General features: G+C 44.1%; 1 pseudogene; it reads right to left on the reverse strand.

Annotated features, from left to right (window-relative positions):
* Window positions 1-6,172: 6,172 nt before the first annotated feature.
* On the reverse strand, window positions 6,173-6,368 carry LOC120389449 (annotated as a pseudogene).
* Window positions 6,369-17,044: the final 10,676 nt, after the last annotated feature.

Here is a 17,044-nt window from a genome sequence, read left to right on the forward strand (position 1 = left end):
TAATTAATAAATTTAACTGTAACAAGTCACCGGAACCAGATGGTATTTACCCAAGAGTTCTGAAGGAACTCAAATGTGAAATTGGGGAACTATTAGCTATGGTTTGTAACCTGTCCTTTAAATCAGCTTCTGTACCCAATGACTGGAAGATTGCTAATGTAACGCCAATATTTAAAAAGGGCTCTAGAGGTGATCCTGGCAATTACAGACCGGTAAGTCTAATGTCTGTGCCAGGCAAATTAGTTGAAACAATAGTAAAGAATAAAATTGTCAGGCACATAGAAGAACAAAAATTGTTGGGCAAAAGTCAACATAGTTTCTGTAAAGGGAAATCATGTCTTACTAGTCTATTAGAGTTCTTTGAAGGTGTCAACAAACATGTGGACAAGGGGGATCCAGTGGACATAGTGTACTTAGATTTCCAGAAAGCCTTTGACAAGGTCTCTCACCAAAGGCTCTTACGTAAATGAAGTTATCATGGGATAAGAGGGAAGATCTTTTCATGGATTGAGAAATAGTTAAAAGACAGGGAACAAAGGGTAGGAATAAATGGTAAATTCTCTGAATGGAGAGGGGTAACTAGTGGTGTTCCCCAAGGGTCAGTCCTAGGACCAATCCTATTTAATTTATTCATAAATGATCTGGAGAAAGGGGTAAACAGTGAGGTGGCAAAGTTTGCAGATGATACTAAACTGCTCAAGATAGTTAAGACCAAAGCAGATTGTGAAGAACTTCAAAAAGATCTCACAAAACTAAGTGATTGGGCAACAAAATGGCAAATGAAATTTAATGTGGATAAATGTAAAGTAATGCACATTGGGAAAAATAACCCCAACTATACATACAATATGATGGGGGCAAATTTAGCTACAGCTGATCAGGAAAAAGATCTTTTTGTCATTGTGGATAGTTCTCTGAAGACATCCAGCAGTGTGCAGCGGCAGTCAAAAAAGCAAACAGGAGGTTAGGAATTATTTAAAAAGGGATAGACAATAATACAGAGAATATCTTATTGCCCTTATATAAATCAATGGAAATAACTAATTTAGAGCCCAGCATTTTATATGTATATTTGGGATTATGTTTTCCAGTGGGCTGCACTATCTGCTATCCTGACATCTAGTAGTGCTGAGATCCTGCATTCAGTAATATCCCTGCCCTTCCTCTCCCCTTTCTCCACTGAGCCCCACGCTTATGTTTCCAGCTTCCCCAGGACTCTCTCTTTGTCTCTGGACCTGTCTGTCAGCAAGAAGCAGAGCCAGGGAGACTTGCCCTCTCTCTGGAGACTTCGATTTCTGGGACATGGATTTACTTTCTATGTGTTTTAGGAGACTTTGAAATTGAGTGTCTGTGACATTAAGCACAGTACAGTCTGGAGTGTTGAACAGCTGTGTCCCCTCAGTTCCCCAGGCTGGGGTGCCTTTTACACTGCTCTACTGTGAGAGCAGCCACTCCTGGGCAGGTAACACGCAGTCTCCAGCATGTAACTCGCTCCCAGCTACACAGTTTTGAGTGCTGCTAGTCAGCAACTCCCGAATTACAGTACCACACAGGGGAACCCCAGAAAATTCTCTGCTCCCAGACATCCCCCAGAAATGTGCATCTTGTCCTGTCCGGCACACTACTGAACAGTGGGAGCTCATATGAAATCTGTTGTTTCATCAATGGAAAATGACATGCACCAGCCTTGTTGTTTCAAATGGAGTTTCCAACACACTTTAATCCAACCACACTGGTTAGATAAAACAATAAACCAAGATTGTTAACTACTGAAAAAAAAAAGATTTCCAGTGGCTGCAAGTAATGAGGCATAAAAGTCAGAATTGTTTACAAAAGAAATGCAAGATAAAACACAAACTAACATCTAAGTTAACCAGCTAAAAGGGATTTAAAACAAATGTTTCTCTCACCATGTGCTGAGACAGGCTGGCTTTCCTTTCAGCTGGGAATCCCTCGAACCTGCCCCTGCTGCCCACATTCAGTTCTTCAGGAGTTGTCATGAGCAGAGGGAAGGGGAGGGGGAGAGAGAGAGTCTCATGCATTTTCCTCACATCTCTTTATAATTCAGTCCTTTGTACTAGAAACAAATCTAGTTCTCAGCTGAATCATGGTGACAGGCTGTCATAGATATGAGCTTCAAGTGGTCCCTGTGATGGAATGTAAATGTCTTCTTCACACCTTCCCCCTCCTGGAGAATGGCTATTTGACCAGCTGTTTGCCTTGCTGTCTCTGACGAACTTGGGGTTAGGGTTGCAACTTTTTCAGTAATATCATACCGTAAAATCTCATAACTTTACATACAATGTTGCTACACATTTTAAGTAGATTATGTCTTCAAATGATACCTCACAAGCCATACAGTGATAAATGAAGGGGAGGGATCTCCCTTTTATAAACACCCAGCCAGCCAGATTGCTGTAAAATCCTTGGTGGTGTGAGTTCTCTGCTTGCTTTACCTGTAAAGGGTTAACAAGGCCATAGGTAAAAGAAAAGGAGTGGACACCTGACCAAAAGAGCCAATGGAAAGACTAGAACTTTTTTAAATGGGACAGTAACTTTCCCTTTGTCTGTTGTTCTCTGGAGAAGGCGACACAGAGTAGCGATGCTGTGTATGGCTTGAAGCAGGTTTGAAAATTCATCTTCCATCCCTAGAAGAAATGTTTTGGACAGGGAAGTTTAGACAAACACAATCAGGTTTATATTTTTTATTTTGGCTTTTGGAGCTCCTCTTTGCTATCCCAGATGCTTTTGTTTGCTTCTAAGGGTACGTTTACACTTACCTTCCCGGTCAACGGGGTGAGTTCGACTTCTCGGAGTTCGAACTATCGCGTCTGATCTAGACGCGATAGTTCGAACTCCAGAAGCGCCGTGGTCGACTCCAGTACTCCACCACTGCAAACGGTGGTGGAGGAGTCGACGGGGGAGCTGCGGAATTCGACCCCGCCGCGTCAGGACGGGTGAGTAGTTCGAATTAGGGTACTTCGAATTCAGCTACGCTATTCCCGTAGCTTAATTTGTGTACCCTAATTCGAACCCCCTTTTTAGTGTAGACCAGGCCTAAGCTTTAAGCTGAACCCCCAAGAAAGCTATTTTGGGTGCTTACAACAATTGTTTCTTTAAAGATCTAGCAAAAGCCTAAGTTCCAGATTTATTGTTTTCCTTTTCAATTTTAATAAAATTTACCTCTTTTAAGAACAGGGTTGGATTTTTGGTGCCCTAAGAGGTTTGTGCATGTTGTTTGATTAGCTGGTAGCCACAGCTAATGTCCTCTGTTTTCTTTCTCAGCTCTTTCCCGGAGGGGAGGTGAAAGGGCTTGAGGCTACCCCAGAGGCAAGAATTCTCAAGTGCTCCTTCCTGGGTCCAAGGGTTTGGGTTTTTTTGCATTTGGGTGGTGGCAGCATTTACCAAGCCAAGGTCAGAGAAAAGCTGTAAATTTGGGGGTTTAATACAAGCCTGGTTAAAGGACAGGGAACAAAGGGTAGGAATTAATGGTAAATTCTCTGAATGGAGAGGGGTAACTAGTGGTGTTCCCCAAGGGTCAGTCCTAGGACCAATCCTATTTAATTTATTCATAAATGATCTGGAGAAAGGGTAAACAGTGAGGTGGCAAAGTTTGCAGATGATACTAAACTGCTCAAGATAGTTAAGACCAAAGCAGATTGTGAAGAACTTCAAAAAGATCTCACAAAACTAAGTGATTGGGCAACAAAATGGCAAATGAAATTTAATGTGGATAAATGTAAAGTAATGCACATTGGGAAAAATAACCCCAACTATACATACAACATGATGGGGGCTAATTTAGCTACAACAAGTCAGGAAAAAGATCTTGGAGTAATCGTGGATAGTTCTCTGAAGATGTCCACGCAGTGTGCAGAGGCGGTCAAAAAAGCAAACAGGATGTTAGGAATAATTAAAAAGGGGATAGAGAATAAGACTGAGAATATATTATTGCCCTTATATAAATCCATGGTACGCCCACATCTTGAATACTGTGTACAGATGTGGTCTCCTCACCTCAAAAAAGATATTCTAGCACTAGAAAAGGTTCAGAAGAGGGCAACTAAAATGATTAGGGGGTTAGAGAGGGTCCCATATGAGGAAAGATTAAAGAGGCTAGGACTCTTCAGCTTGGAAAAGAGAAGACTAAGGGGGCATATGATAGAGGTATATAAAATCATGAGTGATGTTGAGAAAGTGGATAAGGAAAAGTTATTTACTTATTCCCATAATACAAGAACTAGGGGTCACCAAATGAAATTAATAGGCAGCAGGTTTAAAACAAATAAAAGGAAGTTCTTCTTCACCCAGCACACAGTCAGCTTGTGGAACTCCTTACCTGAGGAGGTTGTGAAGGCTAGGACTATAACAATGTTTAAAAGGGGACTGGATAAATTCATGGTGGCTAAGTCCATAAATGGCTATTAGCCAGGATGGGTAAGAATGGTGTCCCTAGCCTCTGTTTGTCAGAGGATGGAGGTGGATGGCAGGAGAGAGATTACTTGTAAAGCCTGTTAGGTTCACTCCCTTTGGGGCACCTGGCATTGGCCACTGTCGGTAGATAGATACTGGGCTAGATGGACCTTTGGTCTGACCCAGTACGGCCTTTCTTATGTTCTTATTAGAGTTGCACAAATTAATTTTTAGAATCCTGGCGGGCCCCCACTTTCTGCACTCGGAGTGACAGAGTGGAGATTCAGCCATGACACATACTATGAACAAAATTGATCATAATTTTCTAGAAGAGTGAACATAGGGGCACAGACTTGCACAGTGTCCGTCTGTGTGTTCCCAACATATATGTGGGTATTTCAATCCTTCACAAGCAAGGTGTTCGGCATCTTCAAACACCTGGGGAACCAGTCCTGGGAATTCACTGGTTTATTAAGTGACACTCTATGGAATTGAGAGACATTTTATATTATTATTATTTTATTATAAATACCAATATGATGAAATTGCAATGAATCGTGCTAGATATGCCATGTAAGGTGTCAATGAAAATGTTATGATTTTCCAAGTTTGATAATCTTGTGTCTATCTTTGTATTGTGAGTTATAGATATGTAGGGTATATCTGTATTCCAGACTTGTGTAGTGTTTCTGAGTGACACCCCCAGACATATTGGCATCAGTGCTGCCCAGCCTGTTCGATGGCCCATCCGGGGTCATCAGCTGTACAATGAACCCATTGAAAGGATCAAGGGGAGACACCTCTTGAGTCAGCAAGACATGCAGGGATATGCCTGTGTACTGAGACCTCCAAGGCTTTTCCATGCCATGTGCTGTGAAGCTTGTGTTTGGGACACAGGAAGTAGAAGCCACTTGGCAAAAGGAATATAAAGGGCAGCTGCATCATCTCCATTTTGTCTTTAGTCCCTCTTCCTACCTCTGGAGCAACTTCTCTACAAACTGAACCTTGGAACAAAGGACTGAATGATGTGGGGGGAGGGATAGCTCAGTGGTTTGAGCATTGACCTGCTAAACCTAGTATTGTGAGTTCAATCCTTGAGGGGGCCACTTAGGGATCTGGGGCAAAAAATCATTACCAAAGAGACTTTCAAGCCAGAAACTCACCAATACTGCTAAGAACCAGATATATAGATTTCTGAATGTATCTGACTGTTTTCCCATTTTAACAACTTACTTTTTCTTTCCTTCTTTTATAATAAACCTTTAGTTGAGATGCTTTCTTGCTTATAAACCTTTAGTTTAGATGCTAAGGATTGGCTGGCATCATAGTATTCTGGGTAAGATCCAAACCTATACAGACCTGGTAATGTGGCTGACTCTGGGGTCAGAAGAACACTTTGTTTATGTGAGCAGAGTTTTTAAATAACCTCTCACTGTGCCGGACCTAGGTGCTGATTGGGAGTCAGAGAACTGGAATGCAGTAAAGGGGGCCGTGTGATGTCTCTTTTCAGTTTCTCGATAACCAGTGTGGGGGATCAGAAGCACAGTTGGTGACTGATCGGTGAATTCAACTTCCGTGTTATCCACCAGTTTTGGAAGCATCTGCTCTCCCTTTTTCAGCCTGCCATGATCTTGGCATTTTCAGTGTGGACTGCCTCAGGCACACTGGGTCACACTAAGCACTGAAGTTAAATTAATAATGTTTTTTATGACACAGTCATATGAAATCAACTGAACTCCTTTGTTTTCTTTCATCTGAGCAGGGTTTCCAGTTTCCAAACCTCATATAATCTCCCAGCTGGAACAAGGGGAAGAGCCATGGTCCCCAGACCTCCAGGGTTCAGAGGAAAGAGAGATCCTGAGAGCTCCTTGCACAGGTGAGGAAAAGTTTTCAACTAGCAATAACCACACTTCAGATTAACTTCATTGGTTATGATACTGCCACTGCTAAACCAACTCAGAATCTGTAAGTGCCTGAAGGAAACATCTGGGATGCCTTACAATGCCCTTGGAAGGTCTCTCAGTTCATTATTGTCCCTAGCAGGGGTCGTATCCTCAGGGTAAATATAGCTCATGGCTTCCTGTAGACCCTAGCAGACACCAGGCAGTAGCTTCCTCCCTTCCCCCTGTGAATTTGGATGGGATGTGAGGGCCAAATTGATCCCCTCCTCTCTCCTGTTTAGGGAAGAGTTTGGGGGAGTTCAGTTCTTGTTTTTATTTGACCTCTCTCAAGCACTTGTTTTGGTTTGGCCTTCCCCTTTCCATCCCTGTTTGAGGTTTCTGTCTCTATCACAGCAGGTGACGCAATGGTATGTGAGAAAGAGGAGCAGAATTCTCAGCAGGAAAATGTTGAGCAAGTGGAAAAACACAGAGAATTATCGCAAAGATTGAAAAGGAATGTGTCCAGGAGTCATGAGCAGGGAAGATCCTGTGAGATTCAGCACAGACCAGAAAGAGAGCAAGGAAACCAGTCAGGGGAGAAAATGGGTAAATCTATTTCCTGTCGGGGAACTCAGAAGAGCGTCAAGGAAACCACAACACAGCAGGAATTCCTCATGGGAAAAAGGAAAAATACATGCACTGAGTGTGGAAAAACCTTCACTTGCAGCTCAGCCCTTTCTGCTCATCAGAGAATCCACACACAGGAGAGGCCCCATGAATGCCGTGAGTGTGGGAAAAGCTTCATTAGCAGTTCAGGCCTTTCTAAACATCAGAGAATCCACACAGGGGAGAGGCCCTTTGATTGCAGTGAGTGTGGAAAAACCTTCACTTGCAGCTCAGCCTTTTCTATTCATCAGAGAATCCACACAGGGGAGAGGCCCTATGAATGCCGTGAGTGTGGGAAAAGCTTCACTAGCAGCTCAGGCCTTTCTCAACATCAGAGAATCCACACAGGGGAGAGGCCCTATGAATGCCGTGAGTGTGGGAAAAGCTTTATTACCAGTTCAGACCTTTCTAAACATCAGAGAATCCACACAGGGGAGAGGCCCTTTGATTGCAGTGAGTGTGGAAAAACCTTCACTTGCAGCTCAGCCCTTTCTGTTCATCAGAGAATCCACACGGGGGAGAGGCCCTATGAATGCTGTGAGTGTGGAAAAAGCTTTATTACCAGCTCAGACCTTTCTAAACATCAGATAATCCACACAGGGAAGAGGCCCTATGAATGCCGTGACTGTGGGAAAAGCTTCATTAGCAGTTCAGGCCTTTCTAAACATCAGAGAATCCACACAGGGGAGAGGCCCTTTGATTGCAGTGAGTGTGGAAAAACCTTCACTTGCAGCTCAGCCCTTTCTGTTCATCAGAGAATCCACACAGGGGAGAGGCCCTATGAATGCTGTGAGTGTGGAAAAAGCTTTATTACCAGCTCAGACCTTTCTAAACATCAGCTAATCCACACAGGGAAGAGATCCTATGAATGCCGTGAGTGTGGGAAAAGCTTCATTAGCAGTTCAGGCCTTTCTAAACATCAGAGAATCCACACAGGGGAGAGGCCCTTTGATTGCAGTGAGTGTGGAAAAACCTTCACTTGCAGCTCAGCCCTTTCTGTTCATCAGAGAATCCACACAGGGGAGAGGCCCTATGAATGCTGTGAGTGTGGAAAAAGCTTTATTACCAGCTCAGACCTTTCTCAACATCAGAGAATCCACACAGGGGAGAGGCCCTATGAATGTCGTGAGTGTGGAAAAAGCTTCTCTATCAGCTCAGCCCTTTCTCTACATCAGAGAATCCACACAGGGGAGAGGCCCTATGAATGTCGTGAGTGTGGAAAAAGCTTCTCTATCAGCTCAGCCCTTTCTCTACATCAGCGAATCCACACAGGGGAGAGACCCTATGAATGCAGTGAGTGTGGGAAAAGCTTCACTCGCAGCTCAGGCCTTACTGGGCATCAGAGAATCCACACAGGAGAGAGGCCCTATGTATGCAGTGAGTGTGGGAAAACCTTCAATCACAGATCACACCTTCTTACCCATCTCAGAATCCATACAGGAGAGAGGCCCTATGTATGCAGTGATTGTGGAAAAAACTTCATTCACCGCCAGCAGCTTATCAGCCATCAGAGAATCCACACAGGTATGCGACCCAGTGGAAGCAGTGAGTGTGGGAAAACCTTGTCTTGCCACTGAGCCCATGTGAGCCATCAGAGAATCTGCAAGGGGGATCAACACCATAAAAACCTCTAGGGCTATCAATACTTTAATACTTTCCTGATTCCCACTTTTACAAGCTGTTTGAAGCACCGATATCCCTCAGCTTGTCCAGATGAGTGAGTGGCCCATTTTTGCATTTTGTAGTTTGACCTCTTTGAGGTGGACTCATTTGTCCTTTCTATCAACTCCATTCTCCCATGAGTAATTCTAGTGTGCCCTTCCTATCAGAACCAGGGAGCATCACATTTATACCATTCCTCCTATTGCAAAGTTATTGTTAGTCACCAGTGTTACAGATTGTATCATTGCCAATTGTTCTCGTGTTGTGCTGAAGAGCAGTTATCATGGGAACTTTTCATATGACATTTAAATGAAGAGGAGCAGGGGCAAGAAAAGTGTCATTTCAGCCTCTGTGACACTGGAAGAAGATGTAAAAAGCGACAGAGAGTCCTGTGGTACCTTATAGACTAAAATACGTATTGGAGCATAAGCAATGTACAAAAACCTGTAGGAGAACACTTCAACCTCCCTGGACACACAATAGCAGACTTAAAAGTGCCATCCTGCAGCAAAAATACTTCAGGGCCAGACTTCAAAGAGAAACTGCTGAGCTTCAGTTCATTACAAATTTGACACCATCAGCTCAGGACTAAACAAAGACTGTGCCTGGCTAGCCAACTACAGAACCAGTTTCTCCTCCCTTGGTGTTCACACCTCAGCTGCTAGAAGAGGGGCCCATCCTCCCTGATTTAACTAACCTTGTTATCTCTAGACTGATTCTTGCCTGCATATTTATACCTGCCCCTGGAAATTTCCACTACATGCATCTGACGAAGTGGGGATTCACCCACAAAAGCTTATGCTCCTGTATGTCTGTTAGTCTACAAGGTGCCACAGGACTCTTGGTCACGTTTTACAGATCCAGACTAACACGGCTACCCCTCTGATACTTGGAAGGAGATGGGGTGACTCAGAGATTCCCTCCTTCCCCATCATGGCAGAATTGTTACCTGTCGTCTGAGCCAGGCAGAGATTATCGTCTACCCCTCCACTTCTCAAAGTGTCCTGTGAGGAAGAGTTCTCAGTTGTCTATGCTTGGAGATGATGCTTTGACTTATTTAATCCTATACCAGAGTTGCTATGACTGGAGATGAAAGTATCAAAGACTGGGAAGGGGAATTCAAATGGATCCTAATCGCAGTGTGATCATTTCCAGTTTAAATCCCAGGTTCCATCTATTGGTAAAGCCAATTCTGGCAAGGTGGTTGTTTTTTCCCCCATTATGGGGATGCTAGGATACTAAACGTTGTAAATAACATAACTGACTATTGAGACAGTGCTCAATGAAATATGTTTGACTGGATCAGAGGAGAATGTGATGGGAGAATCTCTTGTCCTGATTCTAAATAATTAGATGTAACCTGCTCTGGAATTTCAGTTTACACTTTCATTGTCATGTATTCTATCTCTCTGTGATCTGGGTTTCTATTTTTCTTGATGGCTGTGTGGTCACACAGTTAGATATTAGTTCAGCTCAGATTTATTGGTGAATTTAAGACAAATGACCATTTGCTAAAGTCATCATTTCTCACTTCAGCTTTGCTTTTTCCCCATCCTTCCATGATGATATGGAGAAAGTTCAAGTTCAGTTCTGTCAATAGAAGAGAACTCTCCAATTTACTGGCCATGCTAACAAAGACACCGCAGTGATTTAAAATCTCCACTTGGAAATGGTGAACAGCAGCAGACCCCCGACTAACTGAAGGAAGTGCATATGATCACAGTGTAGTTCAATTGTTTAAATCAATATTGTCTCAGATGGCTATGTTGGCAGGCGAAGGCCTTCTGCTGATGTAGCGCTGTCTACGCAGGGGATTAGAGATGTGTAACTACGTTGCTCAGCTGTGTCGGTTTTTCACACCCCTGAGCAATAATTATACCGATAAATGTCTTTAGTGTAGACCAGACAGTTTTCTCCTGTGTTTTCTGCATTTGTATCACTTCTCCCCTACTTCCTACTACTTTGAAAGATTTAAAGTGTGACACGAGAGGTATTTTTCCTCATGATGCAAAGATTCCCGCATAGGAGACCCCTTCCACCAACACATACTGTAGAAGATCCTGAGATATATGAACTCACAGAAGTGTTGGGACAAACCACAGCTTGAGCCAAGGCTCAGTTGTTGGCAATGGGGATTAAAAGAAAACTAACATATGTGACCAGAATTTGTGATCTTTGAATATATTAGTGTTACTAGTGAAAATGAAATCATAGGTGATGTTATTGGTTAAAGAGTAAGAGACTAATTGTTTGATAATCTGAATAATTTTGGAAAACTGAAAATTGTCTTGTTTTTTTTTTCTTTTTTTAGTTCAGGAAATGATGGTTAATCTTCAAAAGTTAATTTGATTTAATTTACCCCCTGTAGTGTAAGGAGTTCTGGTAGAAAACCTCACTCCAAAGGTTGGGATGGGAGAATAGGTGTTAGAAAGAGTGTATAAGAGAATATTGGGTCTGTATAGGTTTTATTTTTTTGTATTTCAGATAGAGCATACTTTGCTTAGCTTCAAAGTCAATTTCTATTAAAAGGAAAACTACTCAAGGAGACAAGTTGTGTAAGTTTTTACCCACTTACACTGTAAGCGTCACTGACTTCCCCACTTCTCTAATTTGCAAAGGAAAGGCCTGACATCTGTCATAGGATGTGTCCAGCAAGTAGGACAGCTGCAGTTGTCAACCATCAGTACCAAGGAAAAGGCTGAAGTCCATTGCCTTTCATATCTAAAAGCCATCTAGAGGCTGGTCTACACTGAAAAGCTGTGTTGACATGGCCACATCTCTCAGGGGTGTGAAAGATCCACTCCACTGAGAGAAGTAGTTAATGTGACCAAAGCCCCAGTGTAGACAGTGTTATGTTGTCAGAAGAATATTTCCAGTGTTTGAAGGGTAGACATAGCCTTAGACAGATTGATCCCCTCTGGGAAGCGAGTCATGACATCAATTCCAATTTTGACCCATCTCTCTCTATGTGAGAAATCTGCTAGTATGGAGGGCTGAGCCAGCTGTCCGATCACCTGGTTCAGCTGAGGGAAAAGCTCTTAGTACCCATCAGTCCAAAGACTGAGAGAAATGTTGAGTTCCAACCATTGTCATTTTAGTATTTGATTGTTCCTTTCTCTATTTTTTGTGTTGGCCTTTCCGTTCTATCAGAGTGTGACTGTGTAGCTCAGTGCATGTGTGATAAATGCTCTTTGGTGCCAATTGGCAGAGAGGTCAAAGTAATTCACAAGAAACTCCTGCCTCAGACCTGACAGACTCATCACACCTAATGCACTGATTTTTATGATATTTATCCAGGAAGCATAGCAGTGAGATCTCTACTGAAAGCTTGTAAATTATTGTTACTCCTGATCACTGCAAGAGGTGTGTATGAGTCCTATTGAAGGAGTCATGTTAGTATATGGAAAATTATGCCCATATGGTATTGTCATGAAAGTGAGTCACCCCAATCAAAGGTCTTGTTGGGAATGGCCCATTCAAGTGGGAGGAATTGTCACCCGTCCCTTGCTAGCCAGTTATGTGGTGTGTTGTTGCATTGTCAACCTTTGCACCAGCCCAGAAAAGCCAATGGAAAACTATCAAAGACAAATTATAGACATCAAAACCCTGTGGAAGTGTAAACGACAATATGACAATGAGGAAATGGTCCTTTCTGTGAATATACACAAAAAACTGATTCATTTTATAACACGGTGGAGAGAAACACTCTGGTTCCATTCACCAAGGAGATCACTAATGACCAATGGTGCTTCAAGAAAGGCAGGGCCCTGGCTCCTAGGGACTAGCAGTCACTGCAATAGACTGTCACCTCAGACTTCAATCTACTTAGGTAGGAAAGGTAACTATTAAAAAGTGTAGGTTGCATTTTGTGATTTTGTTTTGTTGGTAACAGTTGGTTTCCATCATTCACATTTGTTTGTTTAAATCTCTGTCCCTTGTTAAAGAAATTTCCCTTTGTTCAATAACTGTGCTTAAGTGCTGTGTGTGATCCAGTAGCAGTGGGCTACAGTAAAACTGGTAACCTGGGATGTACCATTGCTTCGGGCAGAGAGGATCTGGGATTTTTCTGAGCCCTGGTCTACTCTAGGGGAGGGAATCAATCTAAGTTACGCAACTTCAGCTACATGAATATCGTAGTTGAAGTCGATGTACTTATGTCATAAACAGTTAGTTAAGGGTTAAGGTTTTTGTCTACCTGTAAAGGGTTAACAAGCAGTACCTGTGGACACCTGACCAGAGGACCAATGAGGACAAGATAATTTCAAATCTCTGTGGAGGGAAGTTTTTTTTCTTGTTCTTTGTTTTAGAGAGTCTCTCTTGGGAATTAAGAGAGTCCTGACATCTTAATCAAGTCCTCCCAGGTTTCTGCAATAAATTCTTCTATTCAAGCTAGTGAGTATTAGCAAGGAACTAGTATTCTTATACTTTTATTTCTGTATTTGCAAATCTGTGTTTTGCTATATCATTTCTTTAATTCTGTACTGATTGCTTTTAGTGAGGAAAGAAAGGAGGGGAATTCTCTCCAGAGATTGATAAGTTTAGACCCTGTATATTGTTCCATCTTGGTTACAGAGACAGTGTCTTTCTTTTATTTTTTAATAAATCTTTTCTGTAAAGGACTTGGTTAATCTTTCTTTGGGTGGATTCTCAGAGAAAGGGGAGGGGGAGGCATCCTCTGTAGTTAGATCCCGGTATCTCTCCTAGGAAGGGAGGGGAGGAAGCAGGGGGGAATGGCTGATTTCTCCCGGGTGTAAGAACTCCATGGATTTGGGGCTCTTGGGATCCCCAAGGATTTGGGGGAAGGACTGTGTCCCAATCCACGTACCTGATTGGGTGGTGGCAGCTTTTACCAGATCTAAACTAGGATTTTTAGTTTAGAGGGAAAACAGTGCAGGTCCCCATTTTGGAACCCAACAGCTCTAAGTGGGGGTGAGACCTATGACAACTTAGGTCGGCTTACCATGGTGTCTTCATCGCGGTCGACTGCTGCAGCTCCCCAGTAGACTCTGCCTGCGCCTCTCACCAAGCTGGAGTACAGTGGTCGACAGAAGAGTACTCGAGGATCGATTTATTGCATCTACACTGGACCCAATAGATCGATCCCCCCGCTGTATCGATCGCTGCCCGCCAATTCAGCAGATAGTATAGACAAACCCTGAGAATCTGATGATTGGAGCTGGACCCCAGGGGACACATTGAAGGAACTCAGGGGTTAAGGTGCCTTTATTGTCAACTGTCAAGGTTGCTGTAGCTCAGAGGAGGGTGCTTGACTGGTTAGGGTTGGGCTGGTGAGTTTGGTCACTAACATCCAGCTGCCAAATGCAAAAGTCCCTCTTCCTCGTGGCAGGTGGCCACAAGGACACTCACGGCCATCAGCACCCTGAGAAGGGTCACAATGTGCATCTATGTTAATCCACACAGGGAAAGCTCCCTATAGCATAAAACTCTGCCCTATGAAATCATGGACTATGTGCGCTTCACTCTGTGAAAGCATGGTAAGAATCCCAGCGCTGGAGGACAGGGTTTGGGTCCAGAGTGACCTAGACAAATTGGAGGATTGGGCCAAAAGAAATCTGATGAGGTTCAACAAGGACAAGTGCAGATTCCTACTCTCTAAGGGCTTGGCTACACTTACAAATTTTCAGCGCTGCAGCAGGGTGTGAAAACACACCCTCTCCAGCGCTGCAAATTGCGGCGCTGCAAAGCGCCAGTGTGGTCAAAGCCCCAGCGCTGGGAGCGCGGCTCCCAGCGCTGTACATTATTCCCCACAGGGAGGTGGAGTACGGACAGCGCTGGGAGAGCTTTCTCCCAGTGCTGGCGCTTTGACTACACTTAGTGCTTCAAAGCGCTGCCGTGGCAGCACTTTGAAGTGTAAGTGTAGCCAAAGCCTAGGATGGAAGAGTCCTATGCACCGCTACAGGCTGGGGACAGACTGGCTAAGTGGCAGTTCTGCAGAAAAGGAGCTGGGGATTACAGTGGACAAGAAACTGGATATGAGTCAATAATGTGCCCTTGTTGCCAGGAAGGTTAACAGCATATTGGGCAGCATTAGTGGGAATGTTGCTAGCATATCAAAGGAAGTGATTAGTCCCTTCTATTTGGCACTGATGTGGCCACATCTGGAGTACTGCATCCAGTTCCCCCTCCATCCCCCCGCTACCGAAAGGATGTGGACAAATTGGAGAGTGTTCAGCGGAGGGCAACAAAAATTATTAGACATGGGCATATGATTTATGAAGAGAGGCTGAGGAACTGGAGGTATTTAGTCTGCAGAAGAGACGAGTGAGGGGGGGATTTGATGGCAGCCTTCAACTACCTGAAAGGGGGTTCCAAAGAGGATGGAGCTCGGCTGTTCTCAGTGGTGGCAGATGACAGAACAAGGAGCAATGGTCTCAAGTTGCAGTGGGGGAGGTCTAGGTTGGATATTAGGAAAAACTTTTTCACTAGGAGGGTGGTGAAGTACTGGAATGGGTTCCCTAGGGAAGTGGTGGAATCTCCATCCTTAGAGGTTTGTAAGACCTGGGTTGACAGAGCCCTGACTGGGATGATTTAGTTGGGGATTGGTCCTGCTTTGAGTAGGGGGTTGGACTAGATGACCTCCTGAGGTTTCTTTCAACCCTGATATTCTATAATTCTAAGTAGCTGCAAGTGTCTCTTTGTGTTCACATCTGTAAAGACGCTAGGAATGGGCGACGGGATGGATCACTTCATGATTACGTGTTCTGTTAATTCCCTCTAAAGCATCTGGCTTTGACCACTCTTGGGAGCTAGGACACTTGACAGGATGGACCATTGGTCTGTCTCAGTATGGTTGTTCTTATGTTTTATGTACAGAAATGAGGCTCTTACAAAGCAGACATTGGGGGAGGGGCTCTAATATAAATCAGCATTAGAAAAATATGTTCAAACACAGTGAGACTCGATGTATGGAAGAAATAACACATGATCCCCCATCTCCTTCCCCAAAGCCTTAGGTGGGGATTAGCTGCCAACAGCTGCGGCTGCTGCTCTGAGGGGAGCGGTATGAGTTGTCTGCCTGTGGGTGCAGCCCACCAGCTGGTTCTGCTGGGGCAGACGGTGAGTTGCTGGGCAGGAATGTTGCATCAGCTGGAGTATGAAATATGAACAGGGATCTAAAGACTCTACACTGGCCTCCAGTGGGGATTGAGGATGCTGAGGCAGTGGAATTTCAGCATCAGAGTCATCAAGATTCAAAGCTGCTTGGGGGCGGAGAGGAGGGGGATGACTCCACTGGATTTTTAGTGCATCCCCTTAACTACTCGCCCATCACAGCCTGGCTTTGTCATTGCTCTGTGGTTCTCCTGTTGCTCATTCCCAGCTTCTGGAAAGCAATGGCTGGGGACACCATCCCTGCCCATCCTGGCTGATAGCCATCGAAGAACCTATCCTCTGTGCACTTCTCTAGTTCTTTTTTGAACTCTGTTCTAGTCTTGGCTTTCACAACATCTTCTGGTAAAGGGTTCCCCAGGTTAACTGTGCGTTGTGCGAAGAAATACTTCGTTTCAAACCTGTAGCCTATTCATTTCATTTGGTGACCCCTCCTAGTTCTTGTGTTATGAGAAGGAGTAAATAACACTCCCTTCCTTGGTCCTTTGAAAGACGATATGTGAGCCCCCACCTCCCTGCCCCACCTCTCATGTCCAGGGAACAACAGGGATATAACAACACGGCAAACAACAAGGTTCAAAGTCAATGCACGTGGGAGAATTATCTGCTGTTTTATTCCTGACATTCCTGTCCCACTGCATGGCCATTTCCTTTCCCTCCTTTCTGTGAAAAGCTTTTGTGTTTTGCACAGAAACAGTATTTCCACAGGAGACACCCAGGAGTGGGGGCTGCATTCCTGTGCCAAACAGTCACTAGAAAGGAGGCAGACAAAGGCCTTTAAGATGAGGTGCCCATCACTGTCAGAATATCATCTCCCTCCTTCAGCTCACTGGCAGCCTGAATTTCTTCCTTATCCTACCAGAGTCTTGTCTGGACTCAGCAATATCCAGCCCCTCTGTATGTAGTGGGCAAAACCCACAAACCTTGTCTTTAAAACAAGCCGTCCCCTTCCTTCTAGGGGCAGGTTGGGTGTGGGGCCAGCTCCCAATGAGATCTGTTTTCACCTTTACCCCCTAACTCTGCTCCCAGCTGTCAGGCGGCTTCCAGCCCATCCACCCTGCTTACTAGTTCCATGGTCACGTGTAACCCCCTTTGCCAGCACACGTAGCCTGCAGGAAAGCTGCTCCCGCCAGCTGTGTTGGTGGTATAGTGGTGAGCATAGCTGCCTTCCAAACAGTTGACCTGGGTTTGATTCCTAGTCAATGCAATAATGGCTTTTCTCTTTTGTTGGTTCCTTGTTTGGAAGTGGTTTAATTTCAGTCACATTGTGTTACAATCACATTATCCATAGAATG

The sequence above is a fragment of the Mauremys reevesii genome, linkage group 23 (assembly GCF_016161935.1).
Source record: "Mauremys reevesii isolate NIE-2019 linkage group 23, ASM1616193v1, whole genome shotgun sequence".
Lineage (NCBI taxonomy): Eukaryota > Metazoa > Chordata > Testudines > Geoemydidae > Mauremys > Mauremys reevesii.